At 30.1% G+C, this 15,802-nt stretch overlaps 1 protein-coding gene across 1 annotated transcript in view; it reads left to right on the top strand.

The window, feature by feature from the left end:
* Nucleotides 1-15,802, top strand: part of LOC134709959 (DNA repair protein RAD51 homolog 2-like) — a 45,469-nt gene that overhangs the window by 17,501 nt on the left and 12,166 nt on the right. The gene's annotated exons all lie outside the window — the stretch shown is intronic.

Here is a 15,802-nt window from a genome sequence, read left to right as displayed (position 1 = left end):
TATGTCATCACTTGATGTTTGTTGTCTGTTGTCCGTTTGTTTTATCAAAACAAAATTCTGAAACTGAAACAAATTTGACCAAACTTGTCCAGAATCATCATTAGAATATCTTGTTCCTAGACAGACAAGCCAAGTCAAATATTTATTATTCTTGCTCACAAGACAGTCTGCAAGACCACCCTATTATCCTGTGTCCACACCAGCATGTGTAACTTTTGACTCCTTAAAGCTACATAATTGTTGCATAATACTAACATTGCATTAATTTGAAAGAGTAATCTGTTAGCTATCCATAACTACCACTTTTATAAATTTTCAAGCATTATTAAGAAAGTTACAGTATTTTAAAACTACCACTTTTATAAATTTTCAAGCATTATTAAGAAAGTTACAGTATTTTAAAACTACCACTTTTATAAATTTTCAAGCATTATTAAGAAAGTTACAGTATTTTAAAACTACCAGTTTTATAAATTTTCGAGCATTATTAAGAAAGTTACAGAATTTTAAAACTTAGGAGTTGGAGTTATAAAATCTTTGTATTGTGCTGCCTTAAAGCTACATTTTTTGTATAGAAGCAGCAAATACCAATATTATAAACCAATATTAAATACATGTACCAATATGCAAACTGCTACAAGATCAACAAGTAGGAATGTTTCAAATACCAGTATCAAATTAATCCAAAAAAAAGATAGCATATAGATTAAAAAATAATTATTTTAAGTCTTATTAATTGAAAAAGTTAAAAGAAAAATGTCTTTAAAATGTTGTTATTTATTGAAACTTTTGACATCTCCATGTTATTGTTATAAACGCCTTAGGACATCCATAAATATATGTTTTTGTACATTTATGCATCTGTTTGTTTTGGTAACTTTATATGACATGCAAAATTATTACGTAATTTCAAAAAGTATAGTGTTTTTTTTAAATCTTCTACATCATTTGCATTTAAATTAAAAACTGATTAAAATCGAATAAGAATCCAAGCATGATGTACAATTTCACTGATTAACAGATAATTGTCCAGATGATTCCCACACTACCTATAAGGCAGTTGTTTACTGTAATAGGAACGGCAGAATATTAAACCTAAAAATAAAAAATAAAGATGTATTACCGGGTAATAAACCATCTCTTAGATATAAGATAAAGATTTAATTCGGTACATTAATATTCTAGGCTTTTCTAACTGAAAATATCTCGTTGTATTTTGTACAAGAATATAAGAAAAACAACATAAATGTATATAATTTTATAAGTAAAATTTGTGATACGATACAAATAGAATATGATACTATACTAGAATGGAAAAGACATCGACACTGTCTATATAGCCATTTGTTTTGCAGAAATATTGGTTTTCCAATAATATTAGATTTCGTCTAACTTGTATTATTAAAAACACCTTAAAAAATTGTTTAAGATCTAAATTACTTTGTCAATCTTTCCTGGAAGGTAAAGAAATTTGGGACAGAGACTTCTTCATAATTAAGAAATAACATCTAAAGAGAGATATGAATATAAAAAAGATGTGGTATGCATTTGAGACAACTATCCACAAGAGACCAAAATGACACAGACATTTACAACTATAGATCACCGTACCGCCTTCAATAATGAGCACAGCCCATACCGCATATTCAGCTATAAAGCCCAAATAAATCAATGTAAAACCATTCAAATGAGAAAACAAATTGCCTTATTTTAAATAGAAAAAATGACCTCCTTTCAAATTTTTACTGCTGAACTTCTGGTCTGTAAAGTTACTAAAGATGGCAAATTGATCCTTTCAAATCGAGAAAGAGCCATGTTTTACTAAAATAGAACCTTATGTATAAATTGCATCATTACCATTTAATACATGTATGTTACATATAAAAATCTTCTTTTGAGTGGCTGGCAACTTATGCGAGGGGTCCAAAATCAAAGTATATTTCTAATAAAAAGCAATACTGTAAACAATATAACTCGACCCCAAATTATTCATTTTCGATAAGATAATAAAAGAACCCCAAAAGTCATTCCGGATGAATGATCAATTTCTGTAAAAAAATTATTGTGCAGATATTGTTTTATGAATATATATGAAAATACTTTTTGTGAAGTAGCAAAGTAAGAATATTTGTAACAACTATAATAATAGTTTAATTTGTGAATTAAACCAATGTAATTTATTAGTTAATTTTACTGAATATTATCCCTGGGTACTCAGTGGTAATTTAACAGGGAAACTTGATAAAATGCTGTGCACCAAGTTTAATTGTTAAACAGCAATATGTGCAATAAAGAATCAATTAGAGTGTTAAAAAAAACTAAAAAAATACTGTAAACCAACAAACTTTCATGACTTTTGAGAATAGAAAATAATGTGAATATGGCAAAAAAGGAATCTTTCCTTATATATAGCTAAATGAAACAATTTGAAAATTGCGAAATTAAATTGCCCCGAAAAAAGGGCTAGTAATGGCTAAATGTGAAACAAAGTATCTGTGAAAATAAGTTGGTTTACAGTATACATAAATTCTTGTGCTACACAACAATGATTTTCCTGTTTGAATGGTTTTACTCTTGTTATATTTGGGACCCTTTATAGCTTGCTGTTAGTTGTGAGCCAAGGCTCTGTGTTGAAGACCATAATTTGGCTCACTGTTTACTTTTACAAATTGTGACTTGGATGGAGAGTTTTCTCATTGGCACTCATACTACATCTTCTTATATCTTTATAGAGAATCATAAGAAAAGTTTAATACAACTTGTAATTTCATTGTTGTAATATATAAATGTGATAATAATAATTGAATGCTCCCTTTTCTTGCTTTTGTGAATTTTATACTGTACATTTATGAATTAATGCGAGGTTTTTATTATTGTGAAAATTGCAACAGAGTTGTAAACAGAATTATTTAAATACGCATTTTGAAATATATTATATAAATTCAACAGGATCAAAATCGTAAAAATTAAAATTGCAATTAAGTCTAAAATGACAAAATCGCAATGATAAATGCACACAATAATTTCTGAATTTTCAGTAAGTGGTAATCATGCACACATGTTCAGTATGAAGTGCTACCATGATTCATAAAAATGGAAAATACCAAAAGAAGCTTTAAATTCCTAATTAAAATGAAGGACTTTGAAATTTCACATTGCAGCTGTTACTGTTCCAGAGTTGTCTTTCTTTGAACACTGGTTAGAATACCAACAAATATCCCCTATATACAATGTTATGTCAATTAACATCCTGAGGAAAATACCAAAAGAAGTTTAAATCCCTAATTAAATGAAGGACTTTGAAATTTCACATTGCAGCTGTTACTGTTCCAGAGTTATCTTTCTTTGAACACTGGTTAGAATACCAACAAATATCCCCTATATACAATGTTATGTCAATTAACATCCCGAGGAAAATACCAAAAAAAGCTTTAAAATCTTAATTAAAATGAAGGACTTTGAAATTTCACATTGCAGCATTTACTGTTCCAGAGTTATCTTTCTTTAAACACTGGTTAGAATACCAACAAATATCCCCTATATACAATGTTATGTGAATTAACATCCCGAGGAAAATACCAAAAAAAGCTTTAAAATCTTAATTAAAATGAAGAACTTTGAAATTTCACATTGCAGCTGTTACTGTTCCAGAGTTGTCTTTCTTTGCACACTGGTTAGAATACCAACAAATATTCACTATATACAATGTTATGCAAAGTTTTGCTTTTACAGGTTTCACTGTATATGAGTACTTGAACTAATTGTGTAAGGTGAAACCTGATTACAATAATGTCATTAATTACACAATGGTATAATGTTTCAAAGCATAGTTTATTCATATACCTACTTTGTAAGGTTAACTTGGGAAAAAAATTATTGCTGAAGGTTTTGGATTTCCTAAGGTAATTCCTGTTTCCTCCATCAATTAATTGACCGCTATGAACTTTTACAAATGTACTGAAAATTACATTTATCACCATTTGAAATATCATGTGAATTCAGAAAAAAATATATGCTTAGTTTATAGGATCATTATCAGTTTTGTTGCAACTTTTATTTGTATCGGGATAATATTTATACACCACAAAACAAAGTTCCATAGGTTATAATGTTTTCGCCCCCAGGACAGTGTTAAGGCCTGTTTTGTCATCACAACTCCTCTGAAACCACACTTAGTATTTCATGAAACTTTGTAGATAATTAACACATACTTTATATGTAGATGTAAATATCGACAGGAAATTATTATTCTATATTTTTGTCATGGAGTTATTCCCTTTGAAATTAGAGTTTGGACTGAATTTACTACTACAACAGTTTGTCATTGCAACTTCTTTGAATCCACACAACAGAAATTCATAAAACTTGAAGGACATGATATACTGTAAACCAACTTATTTTTCGCGGATACTTTATTTCGCGTTTTACCCTTTCTTGACCACTACATGGCTATTTAATTTCGCGATTTTCTGATTTACTTGATGAAGTTTAATCATGAAAGATCCAAGGTTTACATATTCCCGACGATTTATATTCGTGTTATTTTTCTACTCGCTAAAGTTACGAAAATAAATCGCTCGCGAAAATGAGTTGGTTTACAGTATGTAGATGTATATATCAAAAGAAATGTTTATCAGGTGACTTTTTTAGGGGTTTTAAGTCTTTGAAGTAAGGAATCTGGTGAATTTTTGTTTGTATAGTGACAATGTGGGGAATTGAGGAAGTCAGTATACCCTGAAATATTAAAAGTTAATAACAAATAATCCAACAATAATTTTAGAACAAATATTTTACTGAAGTTTCCAAATTTACCAACAATTAACAGGTAAATTTTTTACTTTTCTTTTAAAATGTTCCTGGTTCTTATTGCCAGTTTTCTATAGCTCAGTGTATTTACGTGTAAAGTTGATAACCAGTAAATATTAAATGAAGTCTTTGACATCTACACCACAAATAATAGATATGAGGTAAACATCAACACAACATAATCAAACAAATACAATACAGAGGACAACATATTCATTGTCTGTGTCATTTTGGTCTTTTGTGGATAGTTGTCTCATTGGCAATCATACCACATCTTCTTTTTTATATATTCAATGAAAGACAATAGACCAATTTTGAGTTACGTCCAACACCTGAAAAGTAAGTTAATTATGTACGCCTTAATGATGTCATAAACCAGAAAGAGGGGTCTCTTCATATCCCTGCACTATTAAAGTTCATCAAGTTTCTAGGTGATTGTAATTATTGTTCTGTAGATACTTAATCACAATTCCCTAATGAAAGCAGTGCTGATAATTAATTATAAGAATTTAATTAGTCTAATTATTTTTACAATATCGCATCACATTTTTTCAACCGCTCTCTCCACATGGAAAGGAAGTGATGATGCCCCTAAATGCATGAATGATGTTCCCTAAAACCAAAGTGTTTGACAGAAATGCCATGAACTCGAAAGTGGTCTATTCTTTGTTGGACGAGTGTTCATACCATGATATATTACACTTGTAAAATTACGTCCACTATATAAATACAGAGTTCAATGTTTTACGAAGATTTTATTATAATGACAAATGATAATGTAGTGAACTACAGATCAACATATTATCATATGATAAGGTTGGGAATAGTTGTGGGCACCTTTACTGTCAAACTCAATGACAGTCTGAATTAGAGAGGGTCTTCAATTCTGTCTTTTAGAAGAAAAAAAATTGGCCATTTTTCTTTATCATTTTTTCCCCACCCAATATGCTGTTTTTTAACACCCCATAATTCTCTTTTCTTTTTGCTTTTTATAGGTCCATTGTTTACTGATCTTGATTTTTTTTGTGGTAAATTGATGTCTATTTTGAAGACTCGTCCATACCCTCTTTACTAATAGCTATAAGGTTTTAATTTGAATTAAGATCAGGTAAGCCTCATGTTTTTATGTCCTGGCATTGATTGTCTTTTTTTGATAAATGAGTTTTAGAGCATGCATTGAAAAAATATTACTAAATATTTAAGGTGATTCTCTGGTTTTGTGGTTAAGTACTCGGATACTCTTAAGTACATTGTAGTGGTTAGTGCAATAAGACTATTAACACAAAGGTTCCTGGTTTGATCCTCCCTACGGGGAGAGCATTTCAGGGACTGAATTTGCGGCTCCTCCTCAACAACATTTGCGAGAACAATGATAGTCCGTCGGAAGGAGATGATAAATGGCTGACCTGTGTTAAGAGAGAGCCATATATCTTGCACGTAAAAGACACCCTTGTAGATTTCAAAAAAGAGTAGGCTTCTGCTGCTACAACGCAGTATTGGCACCCGCAAAGTAGAGAGGGATTAATATAAGTTGCAATAACTTGTTTCCCAATCCACTATAAATATATATTTTTAAAGTAAAGTACATTTAGATCCAATGAAAAATTTCTTGATAAATGAGTTTCAGCTCATATATTGAAAAAATATTACTGTAAATTTATTAAGATGAGCCTCTGGTTTTGTGGTTAAGTATTCATATACTTTTAAGTACATTTAGATCCAATGAAAAATTTCTTGATAAAAGAGTTTCAGCTCATACATTGAAAAAAATATTACTTTAAATTTATGGAGGTGAGCCTCTGGTTTTGCGGTTAAGTACTCGGATACTTTTAAGTACATCTAGATCCAATGAAAAATTTATTGACCAGATCTTTGCCAAGTTTTACTTTAAGCTTACAGTACAGATTTCATACTGATAAATAAATTAAAAAAAATGCAATTTATTTTTAAAATTTTTGAAAAAAAATTATGTTTAAAAATCGGTGCAGAGAGGGAAGAAAGAGGCCATTGTTGGAAAATTTAATGTTACTCCGTTGAAAATAAATTGTTTATTTCTTTTATCAGTGTGATAGGTTTTATATGTAAGAAGATTGTATATCTTGTCAAAAGATTGAAACGATTAAAATAAGATATTAGGTGACATTAAAATGATGCCAAAGAACTATAAAACCTATTACATAGCTTTTATTTTCATTGAATTATAAGGTGTTTATTATGGGGTATAGATATAATTAATTCATGATATCAACTTGAATTATACAAGTGTATTATTACGGAATCAATTTCAATACCTGAAACTGATTGTCCTCGTTTTAGTAAGTTAAAGGTGACTTCCTTTTCTAAAGGGTATTTCTTATATACTATTTTGTTTTGTGTAACAATGATATGATATATCTTAAATATTTTACAAATGCTTGTGGCGGTTTCTATTCATTGATGGAGAACTTAACTATCTTGTTACTTGAAAGCAGAGTAAGAAGAAGCAGTTTTCAAAAAAAGGGGGAGGGGGTGAAAAATCATGATAACTTGACGTAAATCCAATAAAAATCACCATGGACAAAATAAACCACCAAAAAACACAATTACAAAACACCATACTGTGGATTCATTTATTTTCGTTGGTACCAATTTTTCGTGGATACAAGAAAACTTACATGTTCGTGGATATTTAATCTTGTGGTTTTGCCGAAATCTGCATACAAGCCTATTGAAAGTTTGTCATTTGTTGCATATTTAATTTAGTGCTTTACCTTTACCCATGATATCCACGGACATTTGTATCCAACAAATAATAATGAATCAACAGTATATTGGATTAAAGTTAAATAAATAAGGACCCCCTATTAAATCTGGTGTGAACTTAAGTTGATATATAGTTATATTGATTTGAATGTACATTGTATCTGTATGTACAATTAGGAGACTAGTGTTTATTGACCGGTCAGTATTATATTTGGTCTTGGAGATTGCTGATGTTGTTGGGTTTCTGTCTCATTGATCTTTGCCTATTATATGGACTGCAAATTTATTTGGTAGATTTCTCTGGCATTTTGTTGTTCTGTGACCTTTTATCACATTACACCAGCAAATATATCTGAGTATATGTATAGAATTTGCCATTTTATTAACAGACTGCTGTTTTCTTTAAACTTTTTTTTCATGAAATGTTATAAAAAAAAAGTTCATTGTTTGTATGTTGTTTTCTTGAATTTACCTGGGTTGTATTATATTCATTTTAACAGGACCCTTATGGGTGTAATTTTGCAATATAGAGTAATAAAAATAATGTGTTTTGAGGGATGACCTGACCCCAACTTTGATCTACTAGTATTTAGATATCTGTTTTGTTGGCTTGTATCATGTTAACTTACTAAAGAAGAGATTTTACTTTTAACAGATTTTCGTTCTTGTAAATCAGAATTTATAGATTCAACAGGTTTCTTCTAATTTTTTTCCCCCATATAAATCACAGATTTCTGGGTTGGACTGTAACATTCCACTGCACATGTGCATCAATGTTGTAAAAATCATTAAAATTTGACATTAATCTTCTATTGTTTAATCCAAAACTGATCACCGTTTACCAGAAATAGCAGTCGGCTTAAAACTGTACCAACATCAAAGAAACAATGAAGAAGATTTATTAATGAAATTCTGTAATATTAAATTGTTTAAATGTTTCTCTGTGTACAATTATATACTTAAAAATTTGATTAATGTGCATGTAAAACACATGTTAGATGACCTTTGATGACCCTAACGTTTCTGCAGACGTGAAAAGATTTAGAAATTGACTAGGTCTTGCCAACAATCTCTCCTGTATGTAATTTGTTAATTAGATTTATTTTATAGGCATTAATAAACATGGGATTGTTTCCCCTTATCTGTGTATCGGCATAAGGACGTTTGAAATTCCAACGTAAAGATGAAACCAAGCTAGCGAACTATGAAAATACCTACTATACTATACTGTACAGAAATTTACAGTACAAGTGTGAATCATTGACCAATCAAACGACTGGACGGCTGTTGACATTTCATTGTCTGTATATAATCTACTACTTTACCTGCCCAAAAACGTTGTTACTTAAAGAAGAAAAATTATGACAGCTCCTGGAGCGGAGAAGATAACGGTAAAAATTATTAATCAGTGTAAACATTGGTATCAATTATTTGACGGAAACAATAGACTGAGTCATACGATATGTTTGTTTGCATTGTGGGTACCTAAAGATTAAACGATATCTACCAAGCACCCCAGCAAGCTACACTAGCTTTTTTTTATCAATTTTACGAGGAGTTGATATTCACGATCAGTAAATAAACAGATTATATATGTCAAATCTACTGATTCTTCAAGATTTTCAAGCTGAAATCTTCTAAAACTGAATAAATATTTTATATAGTGTCATTTTTGTCTTTGTTTGAAAGAGGATTATATTTTAAAAACAAATTTATAGGAAAGACTTTTTTCGACTTTTTACACCCATTTTGAATTGGGTTTTCGTTGATTATGACGTTTTTGTGTAGGGGTTACAATAATCTTTTGTTTAGTTGTTTCTCCCCTTTGTAATACTTCAAGTGAAGTAATATTTTTTCAATTTATACCTACCTAAATTAAATATCCCCTTGAATAAGCGGAATAAGAGATGACCTACACGAAGTTCAATTTGCACGATTTTTAAGTTGAAACAGTTTTGAAACAAACTATCATTCAAATATTGTTTGATATTGGTCTTGTAAATATCAGGTTAAATCTAAAGTATAAGTGCTTTTGAAAGATATAGCTAATTTGAAGAAAATAAAATTGAATGTAATTTGGTCAAGGAAAACCCGCTATATGCAAGATTAGTGCATTTATATTTTTTGGACTGTTCAGAGTGTTCACTGATACAGAATTGAAATTATATACAAAATAACCACTTTTTGGACATAGTATCTACTCATTGAAACTTAATATATCTATGATAACCTCTACTTTATTTACTGTATATATAACCGCTTCAATTGTCTGATGGTAGTGAGCTTAGCACAAGTGCTAGAGGTCATGAATTTGATTCTGGACAAGTCAAACAAAAAACATGAATATTTTTTTGCTGCTTCTTATCTAAGCTTAGATATAATAAACTGTATCCAATAAGTAGAGTAGCATGTCTCCCTGCTGATTGTTATCTTGTGAACTAGCATGTTACAAAATTTGCTCAGAGTGTTGGACTTGTACTGAGCAAGGTTTATATTCATTTTACCACTTTCTTGTCTTGTCTTGATTGTGATCGGCTATTTTATTTTTAAACATTATCTTTTAAAACTGCAGGGGCCTAAGTGTAAGTAGGTTAACTACTGTATCACTAGACAGTCTGAGTTTGTGACTTTGAATCCAGCACAGGGCAGGTTCACTGAACTCCAATCTTAATTACTGTAAATTCAGAAATTATTGCACGCATTTATTATAGCGATGTTGTCATTTTAGACTTAAATGCAATTTTAATTTTTACGATTTTGTGAAAACCCTGTTAAATTCATATAAAATATTTCAAAATGCGAATTTAAATTATTGTGTTCACAACTAAGTCGTATTTTTCGCAATAATAAAAACCTCCCATTATTTTCTGAATTTACAGTAACTAGAATTGTCAATTTTCCTGCTGAATATTGCTCTAGACACTAACAAACTGGTGGATATGACTTTGAAGTGCAATTTCACAAGTAAAAGATAATAATTTACAGCTTGTAAAGGCCCTTCTACCTATTTGCATGGAAAACTTTGAAAAATTACATTAGGAAAACTAGTCATCTGATTATGGCCTCAATTTCATGGTTCATAGGTCTGTTTAGTTATTTTTTTGGTTTTGTCTGTTTTCAATTATCATAAGCAAAAGGATAAATATATTTTGTGTATAAAAAGCTTGTATGGTGTAAATGACTGTCTGACATTATTTATCTGAGCTGAGTTTCTGTGATGGTTTTACATGAAATAATGTACTAAAAACCTTTATCTTTAAGACTTGCAACAAACAATCAATGGTCAGGATAGGCTAGCAGGTGAATATTTCAGAGTAGGCACTCTTTGTATTCAAAAGAGATTAGTTTTGGGATATCTATGTATCTATATATATTAGAAAAAATATATAAGGTAAAAGGAGCCAAGGAAAAGATATTGTGAAGTCTTCTAGTATAAAGTAGCTACTAATGATGTCAATTAAATTGTGTTGTAATGACATTTTATTATTTGTTTGACTCTGAAATCGAAATATTTCATTGGTGGTTACTATGACAGGGGTTGAGTGTCTTTTAAAAATATTTGAATTGACATCTTGCTGAATAGACTGCAAACATATATAGGAAATAGAGAAAAAATTGACCAATAATTTAAAAAAAATATATAATTGAGTTATCTCCCATAGGCCAATATTTTTACTGTAGTCTTAGACACTTAGTACTATAAATCAAAATTAAGTTCATTCTTGGGTAGGTAAAGAAATAATTATATAATTTTCAGAAGCATTTTGCTAAGTTCATGAAAGATGTGATTTTCCTATGTAGATAATGATTTTGAATTGAAATTGAATTCACCAGATTGATATTATTTCCATTAATACCAGAAAAAAAACCTGGTTAACCATACTTTTTAGGTCATTAACATGTTTTATAGGCTTACTAGATCCATGCATCCTGAGACTGACCACATAATTGTGGTAGCTTTAAATTGCACAAGTATCTCTGTATATGTAACTTATACCACTCTACCTACACAAATATGTTAATTTTATCATTTATCATATTTTTCTTAGCCACAATATGGAAATTATCCAAAGTAAGATGTTAATTCCTTTGCTAAAGATAATGACATATCTTTTACGCCCAACAAACCCACAAATGCCATTAATTGACATTCAAAACCAAACTCTCTGTCTTCTTTAACTTTTAAAGCAGTCTCAACCTAATGTATAGCTAAACTTCAATTATTCTTAACCATTACACATACCTAATAACCTGAACAGTAGTCCTAACTCTACACCATACCCTAGACTAACCCTACACCATACCCTAGACTAACCCTACACCATAAAGGAAGTCTTGCCATCAAGTTTAGGGACCCCTAAAGTAAGAAAAGGCAAAATAATCTTTTCAAAATGAAAGCAGTTACAATCAAACATGTAATTTAGAGGGAACTTTTATTGGATTCAATTTCTTTTTCAAAATTCTGATTGTTTGTCATCAACCAAAGTACTTCAATACGAACTTCAATACGAACTTCAATACTTTCTCCGCAATATATTTCCATATTTCTATAGTAATCTTAGGTATGAATTGAAGACCATATAATTTCACCTCAAAATGTTTATTTCAAAAAAGATCCAAAGCAAATAGATTGAAGATTTAGAGTGCATTTAAAAAAATATTGAAATTTATGTACATGTATTTTGTGCTATATACATTGTATTTGAATTCATCTGTAAAGTAAGATGATAGAATGGTTTTAGTGTAGTGTCTTTTAACATTTGATTCGGTAATGTCTAAAAGGTGATATATTCTTTAACATAAAGATCTAAGGCCCACAAACATGAAGATTGAAGAGTTTTTTTTTATTATAGTATCAAACAACAATGTGTTTAGATTTTAATTTGTACTTTTGACGTCCACGGTACTTGTTCTTGACTATCCCCGAGTCAGCGTTTCTCTCCCCTGCTGACTCTAATCTACGATTTTAGAACATGTTATTATAAATTGACATTTGTTTATAAATATTATGCATAAATTAGGACACTTTATATTAAATTGAAAACCAATTTATCAGTATAGTCTTGATATAATTTGGACCAGTGTACTATAAGTACAACGATTTTTAATATAAAAAATTATTAACATCTCACGATACAAACTTGTAAATTATGAATTATGAAAGTAGATGGATCTTTTCTCGACTTTGTGGTTCAAGATTTTTAGGTACAGATAATTATGAGCATTCTCTATAATCGAGCTATTGTCAAGGTATACAGGTATGTGATCTAGGTGTATAGGCCTGATTTTTAAATTGATTTTATCGAAGATAAAGATTTACTTGAAATCATCCTTTTATCAAAGAAGATTTCGTCAATTTGGCACGCATTTTCAATTACCTTGATGTGAATACGAATGATAAGTTAACCTTAAGTGTTTTTATCGAGATTTCTTCTTTCACAATACAGCGCTTTGTTCGTAATCCTGTATGATAGGCCTATGAATAGTTTGAGAGTTTAGTTTAGATGTATTTGCGGTGCTTGATACAAATGCTGGGTTACTTCACTAGATAACGTTGATTGTCCCAGTATAAAGAATCCACTGTATTAGTTGGAGAATTTTTTGTGAAAGAACTGCAGAATTTATCATGTAGATGTTAAAATATGTTTGAAAGAAATATATCACCTTTGAAATGGAAGTTAACGAAAAAAACATCAAATGAAATCTCTTTCAAAAAGATAAATGTTTTTTTTTTCTTTTATTACGTTTATTGGTTAGGGAATGATAGCAGGTTATATGGTAGAGAGAAAGGGTTGCAATGTACTTTATTGTGGAATAAGTATTGCAAATCACAAGTCCTTCATCACTGGCAAAATGTCAAAACTTATTGAACAAATAAAAAGTCTGTTCCCAACTTACATTGTACTACAGGGAAACATATTTTAGGAATTTTAGATGGGTCAAATCTCCTATTTCTATTAAAGTTATTTGCAATTTTCAATTATGTATTTCCCTTTATAGACAAAACTAAAACCATGATAAGTTTTAAACACTTATAAACTTCAACTTTACATAAAAGTCCAATTCAAGTACTCTCTAATCAAACAGAAAACATCAGTCAGGATCTTTTATATATTCTCTAAACTTCCTTCTTTAGTTACAGTTTAAAAGTTTGAAAGATTATTGAAAAGATACAGAATATTTCAGATCTTTATATACTAGTATATTGTTTTTGTTTGTTTTTATGCCCCACCTACAATAGTAGAGGGGCATTATGTTTTCTGGTCTGTGCCTCCGTTCGTTCATTCATTCGTCTGTCTGTGCGTCCGTTCGTCCCGCTTCAGGTTAAAGTTTTTGGTCGAGGTAGTTTTTGATGAAGTTGAAGTCCAATCAATTTGAAACTTAGTACACATGTTCCCTATGACATGCTTTTTCTAATTTTAATTCCAAATTAAAGTTCTGACCCCAATTTTCACGGTCCATTGAACACAGAAAATGATAGTGCGAGTGGGGCATCCGTGTACTATGGACACATTCTTGTTAATTATTATTTGGATATTTTGGTTTGATCTTTAATAGTTTTTTTTTACGTAAATGCACAACTGGTACGTTACATCTATCTATAGTATGTTGACCTTTGAGATGTCTTTTAGTTGTGTTTGTCATTGGGTTGCTGTCTTATTTGACATTGACATACACCCCCAAAAATCTCCTTTAATTCAAACAAATATCATTTATTAATATCTATATAATTAATGGGCAGGAATTATTAAATTAATTACAAGTACTTGATTGAACAAATCATCATATTTCTGATAATTCACCGATTATTGATGCAGGGCTGATAATGGACGAGAAATCTATAATTAGACCATAATAATCCTGAGGCTGTAATGAGGGTCATTCATCATTTAATGCCTTGCGTCATTTTGTCAAATACCGAATGTAAAAAATGAACAATTTGGTTAAATTTGATGTCGTAATTCATCAACATTAACATGTGATTAGTTAATTTTTGTTGTTGTACAGTAAAGGTTGTTGAACTTTTGTTTATTCAAAAAGTGTCTTGACACTCAGCATGCTTAATCTTGTGGAAGAACAAGGAAACATCATTTAACAGTTGGCTTTCCTGATTGATGTAGGTCACGGCGACCTTATTACAATTCTTGACATTGTTATTTGGGAATGGAATGAAATCATCAGTAAATAATTGTCAGATTTCTTTCCTGTTCTTGATGAGAAAATAATTAGAAAATTGTAGTATTTAACAATATTTTATTGCAATATGAAAATTTGACAGTTAATAAGTTTCGTCATAAGCTAGGTCATATGTGTTTGTGTCTACCAGCTGTCCACAGGCACTTGTCTCAGAAAAAAAATTCTATATTCCTTTATAGGAATATATTTCTGAGACAAGTGCCTGTGCAGCTGGCAGCAGCAAGCAATTATTTTTTCAAATTTTCCCACTTATAAATGAACCATTTTTAACTGCATACCGACCTACCTACCAACTTTGTTTTTGTCAGGATGTATAAAACATGTGTATTTATATAATTTTGTTTGTTCTCACCAACTTTTTCTGTGAAATTATTGTGACCTAGAATCACATAATCATCTATGTGGATAGTGGGTAGCAATGTTGGGTAGCTGTCTTAATCTCGTTGACAAGCCCACATCAATTTATGGTTTATACTTTTTCTTCTTTTTACAATAACTTTTTAAATGTATATTTGAAATAGCAATTTCGAAAGTACATGTACTTTATACTAATAAAGTAACACACATTTTTACTAATTTATAAAACATTATCAGTAAATGCATATAGCATTAATATAATATTGGTTAAAGTTATACAATGCTACCCTTTAAAGTGTCAGTCTGATGGTTAAATATGATATTATTTTACATAAAAAAATCTTTCCTTGAACCTTGACCTTTGATTGACTGCCACCCACGTCTGAAGTTTAAAAAAAGGGTATTATAATGGTGTATATTTCAGTTTGAATTATACCATTGGCAAGTTTTCATCTAACTAATCACAAAGTTTTATCTTGGTGTATCTGTGATCTTTTGTTTTGACGAGGGTACAATGTTTATCCCAATGTTTTCAAGAGTTGTGTCAGTTTTACTGATATGAGAAGTACTGCTTCCTAAACTTACAGTTAAACTTGATTTCTCATAGTATGTTGAATGAGTGTTTTCCTCTCCATAAAATATGTCTGATTCATGATATTTAAACATAGGGCTTGAAGTAAGAGATTTTAATTAATTTAAA

The sequence above is a fragment of the Mytilus trossulus genome, chromosome 3 (genome assembly GCF_036588685.1).
Source record: "Mytilus trossulus isolate FHL-02 chromosome 3, PNRI_Mtr1.1.1.hap1, whole genome shotgun sequence".
NCBI classification, from domain to species: Eukaryota; Metazoa; Mollusca; class Bivalvia; order Mytilida; family Mytilidae; genus Mytilus; species Mytilus trossulus.
This window is presented reverse-complemented; position numbering and strand designations above follow the sequence as displayed.